Raw genomic sequence first — 18,353 nt, 5'->3', positions numbered from 1 at the left:
TGCAGCTGCCATTGCTGTCACCCCAGATCCCGGGCAGAAGGGATCTTTGACGACTCCTCATACTGCCATTCTGGGCTCTTCATGCTGCGGCTTCTGCTGCTTCTCTTAAAATTCCCTGCGCATCCCAGAGAGCCAGACTCCGGTCGGGCTCCCCCCGGGTCCCTCTGCGTGCTTTCCTGACTCTGACACTCGGCCAGAGCCCACGCCTCCTTCCGACCCTCCTGAGGAATTCTACCCCGTCCTGCAGAGCCCAACTCCTTCACCTTTCTGAGCCCCTATTCTCAGAGCCCCAAGGGCATGCTGCCCCATCTCTTTGCACTCTCTGCCTTTTTTGGTTCCTCCACACAATCAATTCCACTAAAAATATCTGTTTACTCCACAATCATTATGTAACAATACATCCTCTAGGGAGCAATTCGCTTTGGGGGCAGCATTAAAAATCCATTGGTTTGAAGTACATTTGGTGAGAGTTAATCTGTGACTGTCATTGTCATCAGCACGGGGTGGCTGCATCTCAGACAGGTGGGGGCCTCCCTGGTTCTCCCCTAGAGACTCACCTCCGGCCTTTGATAACTCCTTGCTCTTTGGCATGGTGTTCCAGACTCGCTCACCTGCTGCGTCCCTGGCTCAGCCATTGCCGCAAACATCTCTGCTTTCCTTTGCTATCAGACCCATCTGGAGACCGTAAAATGGACCTCGTGTGGGCCACACTCTGTATTTCCTTGACACTCTGCAGTATTGTCACGGTTCCCTGCATTTATTCCCCAGTTATGCTTTCTCCTTCGTGATGCCTGGCCATGATTTTCTCCAATTTACACGTGTGTGTGTGTGTGTCTGTACACATATGTGTGTATACATGTGTGTATATATATCCATACATATGCACACACATGTACCCACAATGCATATGTATCCATACGGATCGCTCACAGACTCATGGTTCATTATTTATTCTGCAGAGTAATCATGTGACAGTTGTATGTTTCACAAATATCTTCCCCTCCTTTACAGTTTATCTTATCACTTTATTATGGTTCCCCTCATGGGACAGAACATTTTCATTTTACGTGGGCAAATTAAAAACGCTTCTTGTTAAATGAAACACATTTAGAGGAAAACACACAGAAGTGTAAGGCTCCATGAATTCCTGCAGGGGGAACACTCTTGGAGCCACCACGGACATTGGGCGAAAGACCACCAGTTGTTCCCCGAAGGGAACTGCTATTCTGACTTTTAAGGCAACGCACCCTTACCGTTTATAGCTATTTCTCTAGACGTTTGTCTCTGAGCTCCGTGGCTCTGTGCTATCCTGTCTCGGGGGCCGCTATATAAACAGAGCTACACAAGATGATTTTTTTGGGGGGGGTTCTTTCACTTAAATTTTAGGAAACCGACAAGGTGATTCTAAAATTTGTATGGAGATTGAAGGGTCAAGAATAACTGAGTCGTTCCTGGATAGTGAGAGTTCTCATAACAATGCAGCGATGAAGACAACGCTTCCAGTCTCCCACCACGTGGACACGCCACCGTATGCCAACTTGTTCGTCCACTGTGTGGGTGGCAGACCCCTGTGTTGTTCTCAGCGAATGGCTATCATTAACGAGGCTGATATGACATGTGTCTTTCTAATATATGTGCACGCGTTTCTTTGGGGTATGTGCCGAAAAGTGAAATTGCAGGCAGGTACCTAGAGTGACCATAAAGTCCCTTTTGATCCAGATAGCTCATGTTTATGCCTGCAATTATGTCTTTGCTTAATATGTTGCCTTTGACGAATATCCGATAGTCCTGGAATAATTTATTGCCAACGATTACCTGTTTCTCACGGCTCTAGACTGTCATCTTTCTCGTAAATTGTGTTCACATATGGTATTTCTCCTGCTGTCTCCCCCAGAAACCTGCTCATTCATCATCTTCCAACTTCAATCATCACCCCTCCCACCCCTTTCTGGAAATGTTTATTCTCTCCCTTCTAGGTGTCCTCATGCAAGGGGCACACCCCTCTCTCCGTTGTGACCCAGGAAAGTGACCGCGGTTTTGCTGGGTGGTAAGGTCCTTGAGCTGTGGCCAGCCCCCCAACCTGCCCCTCTCCAAATTACTGAGTGAAAGGGTGTGTAATCAGCAGCCTTCACCATAGCCGTGGGGACGCTCGCCAAGCCTGACACAGTCCTTACAAGTGGAAATCGGCACTTCTGGCGTCCTGTCCTGCCAGTGAAGAAGGAAGCTCCGTGTCCAGGTAGGGAGCTGGGAAGTGGTTGAGCCAGGACTGAAGGCTGTCCGTCTGGCTCCATACCAGCGCCTGCTGGGATGCAAGTCGCCCATTCCCTTCACCAAGGTGGTTTTCGTAGAGCGCACTCCAGAAGCCCTCCGTTCCTACTCCTCCTTGTTTAGCCCTCCTTGCACGATAGCAGAGCACAAGCACTGTCTGGACCGACCTTGCCTGCAGATGGTTCCACTGCCCAACCCGCTTAGAGGCGCGCAGGTGCCGTGTCCCCAGATCCCCCTCGGCCTGCTGCAGGCGGCACAGACTTCCCCTACTGTGGGGGTAGATCCAGAGAACCTACTTTTCTCGGCTCTGTGTCCACACAGTGCAGCTCCCTGCTTCCTCTCCTTGGAACTCCATTTCATTTCTCATTGTGTCCAGACTTCCTGCTTTTGTGCAGGGATTCCCCTATTTCCGGGCAAGCCCTTCGTTTTTCCTTAGCTCCCTTGCTGCTCAGCCACCCCGTGAGTGTATCAGGAGAGCTCCCCGCCCCCAGGGCCGCTAAGCCTGAAGCCTCAGAAGTTCCCCTCAAGGACAGAGAAGTGCAGCTGAGGGCCTTCCCTGGCTGGCAGCTGCATCTCCATCCTGATGGCACCTTCTGGAATCTACCCTAGCATTCCGGGACGGTCGCCTCAACCAGGCCTCAATCTTGATGGAAAGGATGGACAGGACTTCAGAGAATAAATTTAATTTGAATTCCTCACACAGCCAAGCGTTCGGAAGGTTCATTTGCTAATTGGTTTTCTGGAAATGAGAGGGCTCTTTTTCAGTTGAAACTGTGTCGCAGGGATGGTGAGGTCCACAGACACTTGTCTAATACAGCCTCAAAGAAAGGACCGTTTCAATGAAAAAAATGTGGTCAACAACACAGTGTGGTCACTCGCAATTATGCAAATTTAAGCACCCCAGTGAAATTCCGTACAGAACCATGCCGGCTGTGGAAGGCAGTGAAAATGAACCTAGACGTTTACGGGGATATTAAGTGGGAATGCTCAACATTTTAAAGAACTTTGTAGAAATGTAATATTATACTGGTTTCGCTTAGAGCAGGCTTCACTTGGTCTTGAGCACGTGAGCCAATAAGCCCTTCACTGTATCCGCCAAAGATCAACCATGATATCATCAGGTCTTAGCTTCGAAGTTTAGTAAATATATTCCATTACCCACCGGCGAGTTTGAAAGACCAGATCCAAGTGCTTCTAGTATCTTAATTCCATTTAGTACTCATAATAACCCCACAAATTAGATGTTTCTGTTATCATCTCCATTTTGCATGTGGGGAAATTGAGGCACAGGGCAGTTAAACTCCTTGTCCAAAGCCACATGGCAAGCGAGCGGGGAGGCTGGGCTGTGCACGGAGCCAGTAAGCTCACCACCCCTCAAGCTGCACAGCCCCACGTGGATGGCTTCAGACAGTGAGGGCCACTGAGAGACAAAGGATAGGACAAGACAGGGTCCTGGGATCACTGGGGAGTAGGACCGCTTCAGAGGCTAGAATGAAGAGAGGGCACAGCAGCTGATGGCCCCAGGGGACGGGCTTCTCTGGGATGGACTGCCAGGGCCAACGGTGCCCCCCGGGGAGCCGAGCCCCCCACCTCCACCTCCGAGGAAACTCAGCCTTTCCCTTCTCCCTCGGCCTGTCGCACGCGGGAGCCCAGGCAGAAGGCTGTGACAGCATTTGTACATTTGGGGACTTGCCAAGATCTCGGGCAACACCCCAGCCAAGAGCCCGGGAGATGGGAAAAGCAGATAGAGGTTTGGGCAGAAGGGATGCGAAGCTTCTGTATTTGTCAGAGTTCCTCAGACAAACAGAACCAGGAGGAGAAAGAGGATAGACAGACAGACAGAAGAGAGCAGGAAAGCAGGCGGGTACAACTCAGTCCAAGTCCGAAGGCCCGAGAACCCGGAATGCCAACACCCAAGGGCAGGAGACGATGGGCACCCGGGCTGGGGCTGAGAGCACATTCCCTCTTCCTCCACCTCTTTGTGCCAGTCGGGCCCTCCCGGGATTGGATGACACCCACCCATGCTGATGAAGGGCATCCTCTTCCCTCGACCTGAAGCTTCAAGTGCTGATCTCTTCCCCCCGGGGACACCCTCAGGTACACCCAGCTCTCCTGGCAGCTCTTAGGCCGGTGGAATCAACAAGTAAAATCAGCCATCACAGGTTACTAAGCCCGGGAGAAGCTCGGCGAAGTTTAGGGACTGAAAGACCAGCAGAACTGTGGACACGAAGGAGATGGAGAAAGAGAGAGAGAGACAGAGAGAGAGACAGAGAGAGGGAGAGAGGGAGAGAGGGAGAGAGAGAAACAGAGACAGAAGATGGAGACAGAGGACAGAGAGACACAGAGAAAGAAACAGAGAGACAGATGACAGAGAGACAGAGGCAGGGGCCAGATCATGCAATTATTTCTCATTTCCATGGAGTGTCACTGGCTGATTGACACAGGGGAGTAACAGGAGCTTGCCCTGAGTAACAGTATAGAAAGACCCCCTGGGAGGGGAGGAAAGCCCCTCAGGCTGCCTGTGTCGTCCCTGCACTTAGGACAGGTGCTCTCCCTGCCGAGCCCTTTAGCTCAGGGAGTAAGAGGTGAAGTCAGCACCACGGGTCCTCTCGCTATGTGTAAATTTAACTCGAGCAGTGTCCATGTGGACGCTCTGGGATGATTTTACGACCTGCGCTCCATATCACTCTTTTAAAAGAGCATATTTGACCCTGTGCCGTATTGGTAACGTGGAAAAACAGCTACTTCTATATTAGTTTCCCAACACATTCCAGTGCATTCGATGGGGTTTGGTTTCCACAGGTGGAAGCTAAATGGTGATTTCCATGTGTTCTTTCCAATCTTAGAAGGAAACAATGAACGTGAGGTACAAGATGAGAGGACAATTAACCCTGGCAGGAAATGGAGGCCATTCTTGATGTAGTCTCCATATGCTGTCTTGATTTTAACTCCATAAATGTTCGATTCCGTCATTCTGAAACCAATCACCAAGGTGTATTTCAGAGCAATAAGGTGGCCCCCACATGTGTGCCTTCCGGTTGCAATTGCTCTGCATGCAAAGCCTACCCACGTGTTAACATACTTTCCAAGTGGACGGTCATTAACCATCACAACGAAGGAGGGAAATCGCAAGTCACTGAGTTCCCGATCTTCTCATGACAGTCTTGCTGATGGCTCCATTTCCCATGCTCTCCTGGGCTCGTAGCATCCGCGGTTGTAATCACGTTTACACAGTGGCGATCTTGGCTCGGCTATCAGACTGCCCACGTTGGTCTTCAGTTCTAAGAGTGCGGAGAGCCTGAGGACCTGGGTGAGGTCGTGCTGTGGATATCTGTAGCTTCCATTGGGAGGGTGTCCTTCACGAACACCCAGGAAATGACGTCATGCAGTCTCCTGTGTCCGGCCCCTGCTAACTCTGCCTCCGGAAACAAAGGCAGGACTCAAGAGCACTATTTTTTTTTTAAGATTTTATTTATTTATGTGACAGAGAGACAGCCAGCGAGAGAGGGAACACAAGCAGGGGGAGTGGGAGAGGAAGAAGCAGGCTCCCAGCGGAGGAGCCTGATGCGGGACTCGATCCCAGGACTCCGGGATCACGCCCTGAGCCGAAGGCAGACGCTTAACAACTGAGCCACCCAGGTGGCCCTCAAGAGCACTTTCTGACCCGCTGGGCGCTAGGCTGTGATCAACTCATTTAACAATCACTGACAGTGTATTTATTTATTTATTTATTTATTTATTAAAGATTTTATTTATCTATGTTTTAGAGAGAGAGAGTGATCAGGGGGAGGGGCAGAGGGAGAGGGACAAGCAGACTCCTCACTGAGCAGGGACACTCACTCGGGGCTCCACCCCACGGCCCTGAGATCGTGACCTGAGCCAAAACCAAGAGTCGGTTGCTCAACCGGCCGAGCCACCCCGCACCCCACGGATGGTGTTGGAAGCACCACCCCTCACCCCTCTGGCAATTGTACAGATGAGGAGAGGATGGGGAAGAGCATCAGAGCCAGCCTAAGGCCGCACAGCTATTGTACAGAAGACTCGGGATTTGAACCCAGCTAAACTGACTTCAGAGCCTGGACACACAGCCCCTATTTACTCTGTGTCTCGTAACTCCCTCCCAAAGGAAGCGTGATTTCTCCAAGACAGCCATCCGTTCACAGCTCTGAGCCGGCCCTGAGGAGTCCCTTCTCTTGGGCAGAATTGCCTGCTGGGGAACCCAGGGCCCTAATTTCCTCCCCTGTGTGGCATCTGTAAGCCCCACCTAACTGGTTTGGATGTGGCTTCACTCCTTGCTGTTCCCCGAGGCCATGTAAACACAGGACAGGGACAGAAACAAGCCATCCAGGGGCCAGTTCCCAGACCCAAGACAGAGTTTGAGAGGACATGCACTTTTCCCAACGGGTTCTAGATTTTCGGGGCGCTCAGACCCAATGCGGCCGGAAGAGCTGTTATAGGGATTTTCATTGTTTGGATTTGTGTTTGTTTAGGGCCAATGAGAAATCGAGGACTGTGAATGTCTCTGTGTCTTTTGTCAACTTTGTGACTTGAGTCCTCACAAGGCACAGTATGATCACCTCAAACGGCCTGTGCCCAGAGAGCCAGGGAGGCAGCAAGACAGCCTGAGAGCAGCTTGGGGAGGGGGGGGAATCCCTGCGTTCCTGGCCCAGCCCACTCCCCTCTAGGAGTGTGAGGCCCTGGGCTAGGACACCCCTGTGCTGAGAGTGTTGCTGACCCCGAGCCTCAGCCTCCTCGTCTGTAAAATGGGCACGATGGCAAAAGCAGCCGCTGCCCTGGGCCCGGCTCACAGACGGACTCCCCGTACGTCAGGAAGTCACTTGTTTCTGCACAAGCGACAACGGAGGAAGGAAATGCGGGAAACACGCTCGCCCGCTATCCTTTTGTGAGCTGGCACTTGGCTGTCCTAAGCAGCGTCTGCTGGCTCGGGAACAGCTACGGAGCTGCAGGGCTTTGAAGAGAGGCTGCTTTGGGCAGGAGAACACTGGTGGTTGTCCCCGGCCCCCTTTCACTGATCGAAGGCTGTTTAGTGCGACCTTGAGCCACTGAGGGCGTCAGGGTCTTCATCTGCAAACCCAGGGTAAGGGTAAGAAAGCTGGGAGGATGGAGTGGGATAAAGGACGCAGCACTCGTGGCCCAACTCTTCGCAAACACTCAACAACTCAATGTATTACCCTAATTTTTATGAATCTCGTCTGCAGGTAGATTTGGGGAGACATTTTGCTTCAACCATGAGAAAGGGGAGGGCCAGCTAACGGTCGCTTATGTGTCAATGCCTGGTAGGCTGTGCGAGTCCCAGAGGGGACCCGTCTGGCCTCCCTCTCCGACCTCGGGCCCCTCCCTACTGCCCCGATGAGACCCCAGGACGCCGACCGGCATCGCTGCACCCTTTCTTTTTTCTTTTTCTTTTAAAGATTTTATTTATTTATTTGACAGAGATAGAGACAGCCAGAGAGAGAGGGAACACAAGCAGGGGGAGTGGGAGAGGAAGAAGCAGGCTCATAGCGGAGGAGCCTGATGTGGGGCTCGATCCCAGGACTCCAGGATCACGCCCTGAGCCGAAGGCAGACGCTTAACCGCTGTGCCACCCAGACGCCCCCGCTGCACCCTTTCTATGCCAGGCAGACGTGAAGAACGAGTTTTCGTTTTTCCATCTTCGGTTTGGATCTAGGAACGTGGTCTGTACTGTGGCTGTCACGTGCTAGTGCTGATCAGAGCCCCTTAGAGAGACTTGTAGGAATACAGATCCCTGGGGCTTACTGCAGAGATCCCAACCGAGCGGGTCTGGGGTGGAGCCCAGAGCTTGCATTTAAACCAGCACACCAGTAATTCTGAGACCGCGTGGAACGCATGGGCCTCAGGCTGGAAACCGCATGGCATCCTTGGCCTGGCCATGGGCAAACAGGAATCCGGAGGCACGTCAGCTGGCATTCCTGGGAACTTCCAGGGCTCCAGCTCTGTGCCAAGTGGGGCTTTATACACAGCCTGTCATTTAATCCCCAGGACAAACCACGACAGGGCTTCCCATGCTGGGTGACATGAGAACACAGGCCTCACATTCAGAGCTGGCACCACCCACTGCTGCACCCCTGCCCCCACCCCCCTGGCACCACCCATCACTGCACCCGTGCCCCCTCCAGCCTGCCGGCCTCTTACCCATCTCCACGGTTTTCGGGTTCACCTCCTTCCCCAATCTGTCCCCTGGCTGTCCCAGCAGATGCGCTCCCAGAACGACTTGGCCAACGCACCTTTCCAATCAAGCCTCAGCTATGTTGTGACAAGCTCCTCGAGCACGGATACAGCATGTTGCTGTCAGGGGGTCACTGGACTCGTCCCCAAGTGTGCTGTGGCACCCATGAGATTTTAGGGGCTGCAGACACTTTGCAGGGGAAGTGGCGTTAGACACCACGTGCTGGAGCTGGGCTGGAGGGCTCAGGTTGGTGGCTTTGGTCGAAACCTGGTGTCTGAAGCACACGCCAATGTCCTGGTAGCTCTGACGCAGAGGAAATCATACCCCCGCCTGCTTACGGCAGTGAGGACACGGAGCAGGGTTTCTATCCCTTTTCCACAGCAGAAGCGCCTACTAATTATACTCAAGGTTGGGACTAACAAGGATGCGGGATGGGTCCCTCCAGACCTTCGATGGCGAGGCCAAGCTGTGATTAGAGAGCTGGCTGGTCTCACGGCCTGGGGGAGGGCAGGGCGGCCACAGACCACCAGGGGCTGACCCAGAGAGTCAGCTGGGCGGCTTCTCCCTGGCTGGAGCCACCCTGCATCTCAAGGGGGATAAATAAGGCCTTGAGTGAAAGAACAGAGAGAAAACTCCAGGCAAATAACACATTAGGGATGAGATGAGACCCACTTGGCTATGGATTCCAAAAAGGAGCAGCCAAAGGGATCGAAGAAAAATTCAGAAATGAGTGGTAAGCCAATGTACCTCATATTTCTTGGGAATGGTTGGGTTTCAAATATTATGCTTCTCTTCCCTTAAACCACTGAAATTCTCAGACATTGTGAATCTTTGGGCTGCAAACTCTCTTTGCCAGAGCCAACTTTGACATTGGAAATGGCATCAAAGCCTTTGTCATTTAACATAAAAAAATTATGTTCCCTTGGGAAATCTAGTTCGAGAACTGTGTGTTTAATGTTGTCACTGTCCTGAAGGCGTCAATGTCTGTCTTAGAACAGCGGTCAGAGCTGTCAAGTTTGGGGGCGGGGGCTGGTTGGAGCAAGCACCCTGAGGGGAACTAGCCTTGGGTTTCCAATAGTTTCTAAGGCAAACGGGCCTCAGGCCTGCACAGCTGTGGCCGCCAAGGTGTCTGGAATGTCCTGCTCAGCCACAGCCAAGAGCTGTTCTCATGGGAGTCAGGACAGAGAGCAGAGGAGGACCCTGCCACCTCTAGCCTGTCAAGTTCAGCGTGGTCTGGGGGTCCAGCTGGGCTCCATGCAGCCTTCTCTTGCCCGGGCATGTCCCATGGGCGCTCACGCCCGGCGGTGTGCCCCCACGCCCGGCGGTGTGCCCCAGCCCCTTCGAACCTCCAACGGCAAGCAGATGCTCCACCCCCACAGCCGGGCCTGGCGCTGCTTGGTTCTTGCTAACCCGTCTCCCCACCACGAGGCTGCTCCGGTGACCCTGGCTGGGGGCCGGCTGGGAATCCCAAACACTCCCGCGTGCCTGGCGTGGTGTCCAGCCACCTCCTGAACCCCCTGCCACCTGATTAGGTCTCCTTTGGTGGTGCGGTGGGAGGGGGCAGAGTCAGCTCTCTCTCCCCAGTGTGGCCACAAATGCTGCTTCCTTTCTCCTGGAGCTGAGAGAGCGGCCCTCTCCATCCTCTGAGCCGGGCTAACTTTCCTCTAAATCCCAAACACAAGCAAAATTTATTGTGTCTCATAGAGGAAGCGCCGCACCTTGATTCCAGAAATCAGCACTCCAAAGGCTGGAACTAGTCTATTTAGGGAAGGCTCAGCCTATGGAAAGTCAGTGTCATTTTCAAATAAATCAAAGGATGGTGCCAACCCAAGTAAAGGCCGAATGGACCCAACTCGAGGACGATCTATGACGGCTTCTAGGCAGCCCCCTCGCCCCAGCAGCAAGCCCAGTGGGTCCAGTTCTTCATATTTCAAGAATCTCTCTGGGACACCTGGGTGGTTCAGTCGGTTAAGCATCTGCCTTTGGCTCAGGTCATGATCTTGGGGTCCTGGGATCCAGCCCCGCACTGGGCTCCCTGCTCAGCGGGGAGTCTGCTTGTCCCTCTCCCTCCCCGTCCACCCCTGCTCGTGCTCTCTTTCTCTCTCTCTAAAATAAAATAAAATAAAATAAAATAAAATAAAATAAAATAAAATAAAATAAAATAAAGAATCTCTCTGGAGACCTTGTAGGGGGCAGGTGGGGGTGCACACTGTGGTCTCAGCTGGAGTAGCCAAACATCTTTTCATGACAGATGATCCCCAAACTGGAAAGGTTAACCCTTCCAGAGTGTTGGGAGGGGCAGCGGAAGGAGAAGGAAGAAGGAAGCTTACGTGAATGGCTCAGTGGGAACCCTGACCTAACTCCATCCCCCCTGTCCCCTCTGCCACAGCTAAGCTGTGTGAGAAGGCCCGGGCTCTCCTAACTGACTTCGCCTTCTAATAAACACTGGACACATTTATTCCATGAAAGAAATTGTGCCCCACTGTCCAGGGGTCCACATGGGACCCCAAATCTCAACCCTTCTGCTCACTGCGTGCTAAATGGCTTCTACCTGCGTCCGTGCTCCCCACAGTCTGAGCACAAAATGTGAGATGCATTTATTCATAGGCAGATGTTGAGCCAGCCCGGGACCCAGCAGCAGGGTGCGTGGGTTCCGACAGGGACCCGCCACAGAAATGTGCCCTTCGTGTTCAGTGTTTCGTGAACTGCATCCTGCTAAGACGGGATTTAAGAGCCAGCTCGTCCTGAGCAAGGCCAGAAGCAAATTCCATCTTCCATCCCCTTTCCTCAGAGGCCTGTGAAATTAAAGAGAAGCAAAAAGGAAACTTCAGTGATACCATGTTGTGATGGTTAAACACACCAGAAATGTGATAAAATAATTGTGTGAGAGGGGTGCCTGGGTGGTGCAGTCAGTTAGGTATTGGACTCTTGATTTCAGCGCAAGTTGTGATCTCCAGGTCATGAGATCGAGCCCCGTGTCAGGCTCCCCACTCAGCAGGGAGTCTGCCTGAAGATTCTCTTTCCTTCTCCCCCGCCCCTCCTAGCTGTGTTCTCTCTCTCTCAGATAAATAAATATTTAAAAGAAAAATCGTTCGAGATTTTATTTTTTATTTTTTATTTTTTTTTTAAAGATTTTATTTATTTATTCGACAGAGAGAGACAGCCAGCGAGAGAGGGAACACAAGCAGGGGGAGTGGGAGAGGAAGAAGCAGGCTCACAGCGGAAGAGCCTGACGTGGGACTCGATCCTGGAACGCCGGGATCACGCCCTGAGCCGAAGGCAGACGATTAACCGCTGTGCCACCCAGGCGCCCCCGTTCGAGATTTTAAATGTACAAATATTACTGTTAATTTTTTAAGGTAAGATAAATGTTTGCATCTTTTTAAAATAAAGCATTTGGTTGAAAAATACCACATTGTTTGACTTTAAAATATTGCAGCAAAAATAAAAGTTTTTTTTTTTTTAATGTCAAAATGTCAGCAATGGTTAAACCAGGATTTATAAGAGATAATTACATTATTTTCTCCATATAAGAAAAATGCACCAAAAGAAGTGGTATTTTTTTAAAGCAGTTTTTGTTTCTTTTAAGAACAGATTGGGGGGGGCAGCTTTGGTCTCTTTTTATCCTTCACCTGATTATGAAATTATACAGTTTATTATAGAATTTTTAGCCTATACTGAAAACCCACGAGGAAGAGGATTGAAGTCAATTTCTTTCTATGATATTACAAACCATTAACTATCACACTGCATAAGGGTGAATCCACGTGAACCCGCCAGTATTTGGCCATGCTAACTGACAAAACAGAAATTCGTATCGCGTGACCGAATACGTCCAAGATAAGGAAAACTGGACAGCCACATGCCAAAGAATGAAACTGGACCCCTCTCTTTTGCCACACACAAAAATCAGCTGGAAATGGATCAAAGACTTCCACAAAAGGCCTGAAACCATAAAACTCTTAGAAGAAAACAGAGTGGATAAGCCCCTTGACATCCCTCTTGGGAATTTTTTAGATTTTTTTTTTTTTTTTGGATTTGACACCAAAAGCAAAAGCAGCAAAAGCAAAAATAAACAAGTGGGACAAGGTCAAACTAAAAAGTTACTGCACTGTGAAGGAAACCAGCCACAAAATGAAAAGACAAACTACAGAATGGGAGAACGATATTTGCAAGTCATATTTCTGATAAGGGGTTAACACCTGAAATATATAAAGAACTCAATAGCAAAAAACAAAAATTTTTTTTGTATTTAAATAAAACAGGTAACCATGTGAGGTGCCAGATGTGTTAATTAATCTAATTGTGGTACGCATTTCACGATGCATACATATGCCAACTCAGCACACTTTACACTTTCAATATATGCTCTTTTATTTGTGAGTTAGACCTCAGTGCATCTGGGGAAAGCGGTGCAGGGTAGGAGGAACGAGGGTCTGCCTGGTCAGCCTCTTCCATTGACTCTTCCCGAAGAATTTTTATATCTTATTTAAAACTTAAAAAGAACCCATGGAGAGTGCGAATGTGGTCATATTGAAATGATAACATTCTTGGGGCACCTGGCTGGCTCAGTCTGGGGAGCAAGCACTCTTGATCTGGGATTGTGAGTTTGAGCCCCATGCTGGGTGTAGAGCCTGCTTAAAAATAAAATCTTTAAAGAAAAATAGGAGGCTCGTGGGTGGCTCAGTCGGTTAAGCGTCCAACTCTTGATTTCGGCTCAGGTCATGATCTCAGGGTCATGAGATTGAGTCTTGTGTCGGGGTCTGGGCTGGAGGTGGAGGTTGCCTAAGATTCTCTCCCCCCCCCCGCCCCTTTCCAGCCCAGTGCATGTGCATATGTGCTCTCTCTCTCTCAAAATAAAATAAAGTATAATAATATAAAATGATAGCATTCTTTATATCATTACTCAAGTCTTCTTTTTGTGTCCCTTAGCAAAGTTTGATGTCCTTCTTATATGACCTAGTAGGATCTGATTTCAGCCATAGTGTAGGTAGTTACAATTTTTTTTAAGATGGTATTCTTTACATTATGTTTAAGGTGGTCCTTTTCTCACACATAGGAGAACTGTGTGCACACACACAGACATAAGTACAAACACACACATATACACATACACATTTATCTTTTATTTTTAACTTCCACGTACCATAATCCTGTTACCCTTATTATTCTAACAGCTTTTCCATTGCATCACAACTATGATTAATGATAAATTTGGCTTCTTTCCAGTAGTTATATCTTACTTATGAAATTGGCTAGAACTTTCAGAAGAGTGTTGAATAATAGCAATGCCTTTTGTAGAGCAAAAGAGGGAAAAAGGAAAAGAATGAAAGGGAAAATGGTAATTCATCTCTAGATTTCCATGTGTCAGGATCATAGGCCTCCATTCAAGTGACACGGAAATATAATATTTAATGCAATGGGAACTTAGCCATCACAGACTTTTCAATGAGAAAATTTAGTTCCAAAGTTTATAAAATGACTTCATGATCTTTTAGAAAGGAAAAGTAGAGAAACATAGATATAACTGGGTCCCAGCTGAGCTTCAACCTGGATTTGCTCATGAGCAGATCTCGCTCAGAGGACAGAACTTGGTTCTCGCATTACAAGAGTAGCCATGGGACGCCTGGGTGGCTCAGTCAGTTAAGCGTCTGCCTTCAGCTCAAGTCATGATCCCAGAGTCCTGGGATCGAGCCCCACATCTGGCTCCCTGCTTCTCCCTCTCCCTCTGCCTGCCACTACCCCTGCTTGTGCTCTCTCTCTCTTTCTCTAGGTCTCAAATTAATTAATTAATTAATTAATTAAAAGAGTAGCCAACAAATCATATCTTTTCAATAAAGTGAAATATTCTAGATCTGTGAATCCTTTGCAAATGTGTTTCATCATCAACTACTCTCCGAGTGCATCAGATAAGAAGACTTCTCTATTTTACTTTTATAATAAGAAACTGGTCTGCCCTTGACCGCTATGAAAAATACACCCCTGCGCCAGGACACCCTCTTCATTAGGCTCCCGGCAGACGGAGGCAGATGGGGCTCTGCTGGGTAAGCTGGGTGGTGCCGCATTCAGCAGAAAAGGCTGATGTTCCAGAGCATCCGCTGGTCAGAAGCTGCTTGGCTTTCAGTCTCAAAAATTCCTGCCAAGAAAATAAAGTTGATTTCTCAGGTTCACACATCCTCGGGAGCTGTTATTTGGGAATGCTGGCCTCAGGAGTGAAATTAGAATGGGATGTTGTGAAATTCTGGTGTGGTGGGAGGGACAGGATATGCAGTGCTAGGAAAGGCACTGAAAAGGTGTGCATGCTCACTTATCAGGAACTTGGCCTAGCACACCTTGCCCCAGAAGCTTCTCTTCTGTCCCTAGCAGAGAAGTTAAAAAAGCTGGTCACATTTGTCACCCTGGCTGGTGGCCTGGGAGGACTGCTTTTCCAGGCAGTGCCGCCCCAGGGTCCCTCCGGAGAGATTGAACAGCCTGTGCTTGGTTATCATTCTTGATGATGTTGTCGAAATATCTGTGCTGTTGGGCACTGCCTGCATTAAAAGCCTAGTAGAGGTTAGGGTTTCTGCACGCGTGGAGTTGACAGTGGTAGCATCCATGAAACACACGCATTCAAAAACATGGGGTGACCATCCTAAAAAGCCCTATGACACACAATTTTCGGACACACCTTCCCACCCCCTCGTCTACGTATCCGTTGTCACTTCTTTTTAGAGTGGAAAACCCACCAGCACCCCAGCATGGGGACCGCCCATCCCCTCGAGTGCCCCGTGCTGTTCAAGAATTCACTGATCAAAGGGGAAAATAGCTCTTGATAATCCTAACAGGCTTCTCCATTGCCAATGGAAGTTGGAAAAAAAATTTAACAGTTACAGAGCAAGCTGGGTCCATCAACTACATGTGAGCTGCAAAATTTGTCCATGAAAAGTTTTTTAAATGGATAAAATCGAAATCATACTTTATGCATTTTGCTCAGCAAATTTCCTGAGTAGAAAAGTGACACGAAATATAAAACTTAGCAATAATACCTGGGCACAAATTCGATATTTATATACGTATTTTTTTCATTCCAGTGTTATTGAGGCTGAGACACCGGCAAGTACTGGATTGTCTACACCGCCCACTGTCTTGGGCTCCTTGGGGAGGGGCATCAGGGCGCTTTTCAAGTGTTCATTTTTATAAGATAAGTACTTCAGGGCTGATTACTATTTCAACTTGCACCCATCACTAGGATATTAGGATAAATCTGGCCATCAGATCTGCTGGAGAGGGGGCCTCGCGCAATGCAGAAAAGCAGGAGCAGAGAGAGAAGAGGGGCATTTTTGCCTCCAGTCACTTCTTACTTGGGAGCCTTCAGACCAAAATCTCCTTCCTTCTCTTCCTTCCTTCTTTTTTTCCTATTTGCTCTCTTTCTTTCTATTTCCCGCCTCGCATTTACGTTTATTAACGTCCCTTCCATTTTCCTTGGTTGCTCTCGAGTGTATTGCTCTAAAGGGCAGAGGGCTTGAGGCCCCTTGCTGTCCCTAGCAGGGGACACGCCCTGTCCTCTCTGGGCAGAAGCCGCATGGGCTCTTGGTGCTTCCCCACTGAAAATTTACTGATTTGTATCCTCAGAAAATCTGGGCAAAATAGAAAATCAAGCTAGACATAAATGTAGAATAAAGGGAAGAAAGGGGATGTTTGGGCAGAAAGCCAGAGTTTCATCATTTGAGCAATTTCAGAAGGAAAGTAGGAGCCAACTCCCCACCCCCCCAACTGCCCTCGGCCTCCTGCCCCATCTTCCCTCTGCTGGAGTCTTCACAGGAAGAACCTTACCCAGCAAGACGGGATATCTGCCCCAGGGTCTCATGGAACTCTCAGAGCTCAGAGAAGCCAGGTAGGGCCTCAGGAAACTTCCAGAAACTCCAGGAATTTTGCCTTGTGTGGGTAGTACTTCTCTCCTCCTCCCCTCCTCTTCCTCCCCTCCCTTCCTTCCCCCTCTCCTTCCTTCCCTTCCAGGCACCTTCTCCTTCCTTCTCCTTCCTCCCCTCCAGGGACCTTCCACATTACCTAGACTCAGTGAAAACAGATTCTCTATGACTCTATGCAATTTCTTTCACCACAAATCCCAGTACCTGAAAGCTAGTAAATAACATACGGGTCACCTTGACCAACCTTCCTCTTTTTATACCCTGCACCCCACACTCCCTGCATAAAGGAAAAAAATAAAAAAACAAATGACAGACTATTTAGGGCTGAATCTAAGTCCGCTAACACAATCCCGTACTGTAGGCACAAGTGGCTGAACCAGTACTTGGCTAAATGTGGAGACAATTAGCATTCGTCACTTGTTTTAATGAGCCAGGCGGATAATTGTTTCTGGCCAGAGCCACTGGGGACAAGACCAATTGTCTGCGTTCCTAATTTCTGGGTTAAATCTATAGCGCTCCTATAAGAGGCAAGCCTGGAATTGATAAGATGTCCTATCCGCCATCCAAATCTTCCAGGGACACCAGACCTGAGATCCACAGTCATCCCCACCCCCCCTTCCATTGCATGGTGACCAGGTGCTCCTGCAGCTCCCGGTTCCCAGGAGGAGGGGACAGGCCCACCTGTGCCTGTGCCGCAGGTGCCTGGAGAGAGCAGTTCACCCTGGCCCAGCCCAGCCCAGCTCCCCTTGAGCTGTCTTCACGCCAGGCTTGCTCCCACCAACACCTTACTAGGCGAGAGGTCCAAGTCACTGAGCTCCTCAGCATTCGGATTAAGACTTGTTCAATCACATTTTCTTTTAGTCTCCCGAGTTGTCCGACACCCCCAGGATAGACTGAATTCTGTTCTTGGGGTTCTGGGGGATTTCTCCCCACACAAATGAGGCGGTGAGCCCCACTAGCAATCCTAGGGAAGTCCTTGTTGCGAGCACGCTGATATTTCTGGGTAAAGTTCGGTAAAGGTTATACATTTTGTGTTGTTTCGTGTTGAAAAATGTGAAGGGTTCAGAACGTGCCTCCCCAAAATAGGACACTTTGGCATATGGATTAGTTGAGGCAAATTTTGAGGGTGAACCAGCAGGCACAGGAAAAGCTCTTTACCTCCCCCGTAACTCCCTAAAAGAAAGTGTGTACTTCCCCTCTTGCAGAGGAAATTTACATTTATAAAGGAAATTTCCATTAGTAAATATTCCAGGAAGAGAGCTACCAGAGGTGGTCTTTCACCAGAGAAGCCCTTATCTGCACAATGAGGCCCCTGGAATTTACTGGATGTGCCTGTTTTCACTTCGCTCCCTCACCGAGCCCAGAATATGCCTCCTTCCACCCTGAAGCCCCAACACCGCTCCCTCTCCTTGGTTAAGACGGTGTGTAAATCTCCGTCATCCGGGAATCACCTTGGGTCTCATATTTTTGTGAGCCCCCGTGGGTACATACATAATTAAAGTTGCGGTTTTCCTCCTATTAATCCGTCTTATGACAACTTTATTCTTAATCCAGCCACAGAACCTAGAAGGGTAGAAGGAAGAGTTTTCCTCCCCTACAGTTTCCAGGAAGCCAAAAATACCAAGTCCTTCTTTATTCAGTAGTTGGATTACTCAATTATGCCAAAAGTTGAGAAAAGATTTGCTATGAATAATTTCAAACTCTTGAACTCTTTTTAGAAAGTTGGCTGGAGGACGGATGAATCAGGTGCGTGCGTGCGTGCCCGGAAATGAGGGGCAGGTGTCACCAGCTGCCTCACATGCCCCTGGAGCGAAAGCTGTTCTTCCGACTTCATGTGTTCTCCTTTCCTTCTCATCTGCAGCCTGAAAGCGACGGGGAAACGAGGCGTTGCTCACTGCAGTGTTCGTGTGTGATTAGTTGTCAACCCAATGAACTCTTCTAACATGTCCACCTCCTAGAAAGAGTGAAAC

Source organism: Ursus arctos, unplaced genomic scaffold (assembly GCF_023065955.2).
Source record: "Ursus arctos isolate Adak ecotype North America unplaced genomic scaffold, UrsArc2.0 scaffold_1, whole genome shotgun sequence".
Lineage (NCBI taxonomy): Eukaryota > Metazoa > Chordata > Mammalia > Carnivora > Ursidae > Ursus > Ursus arctos.
Note: the sequence above shows the minus strand (reverse complement) of the source record.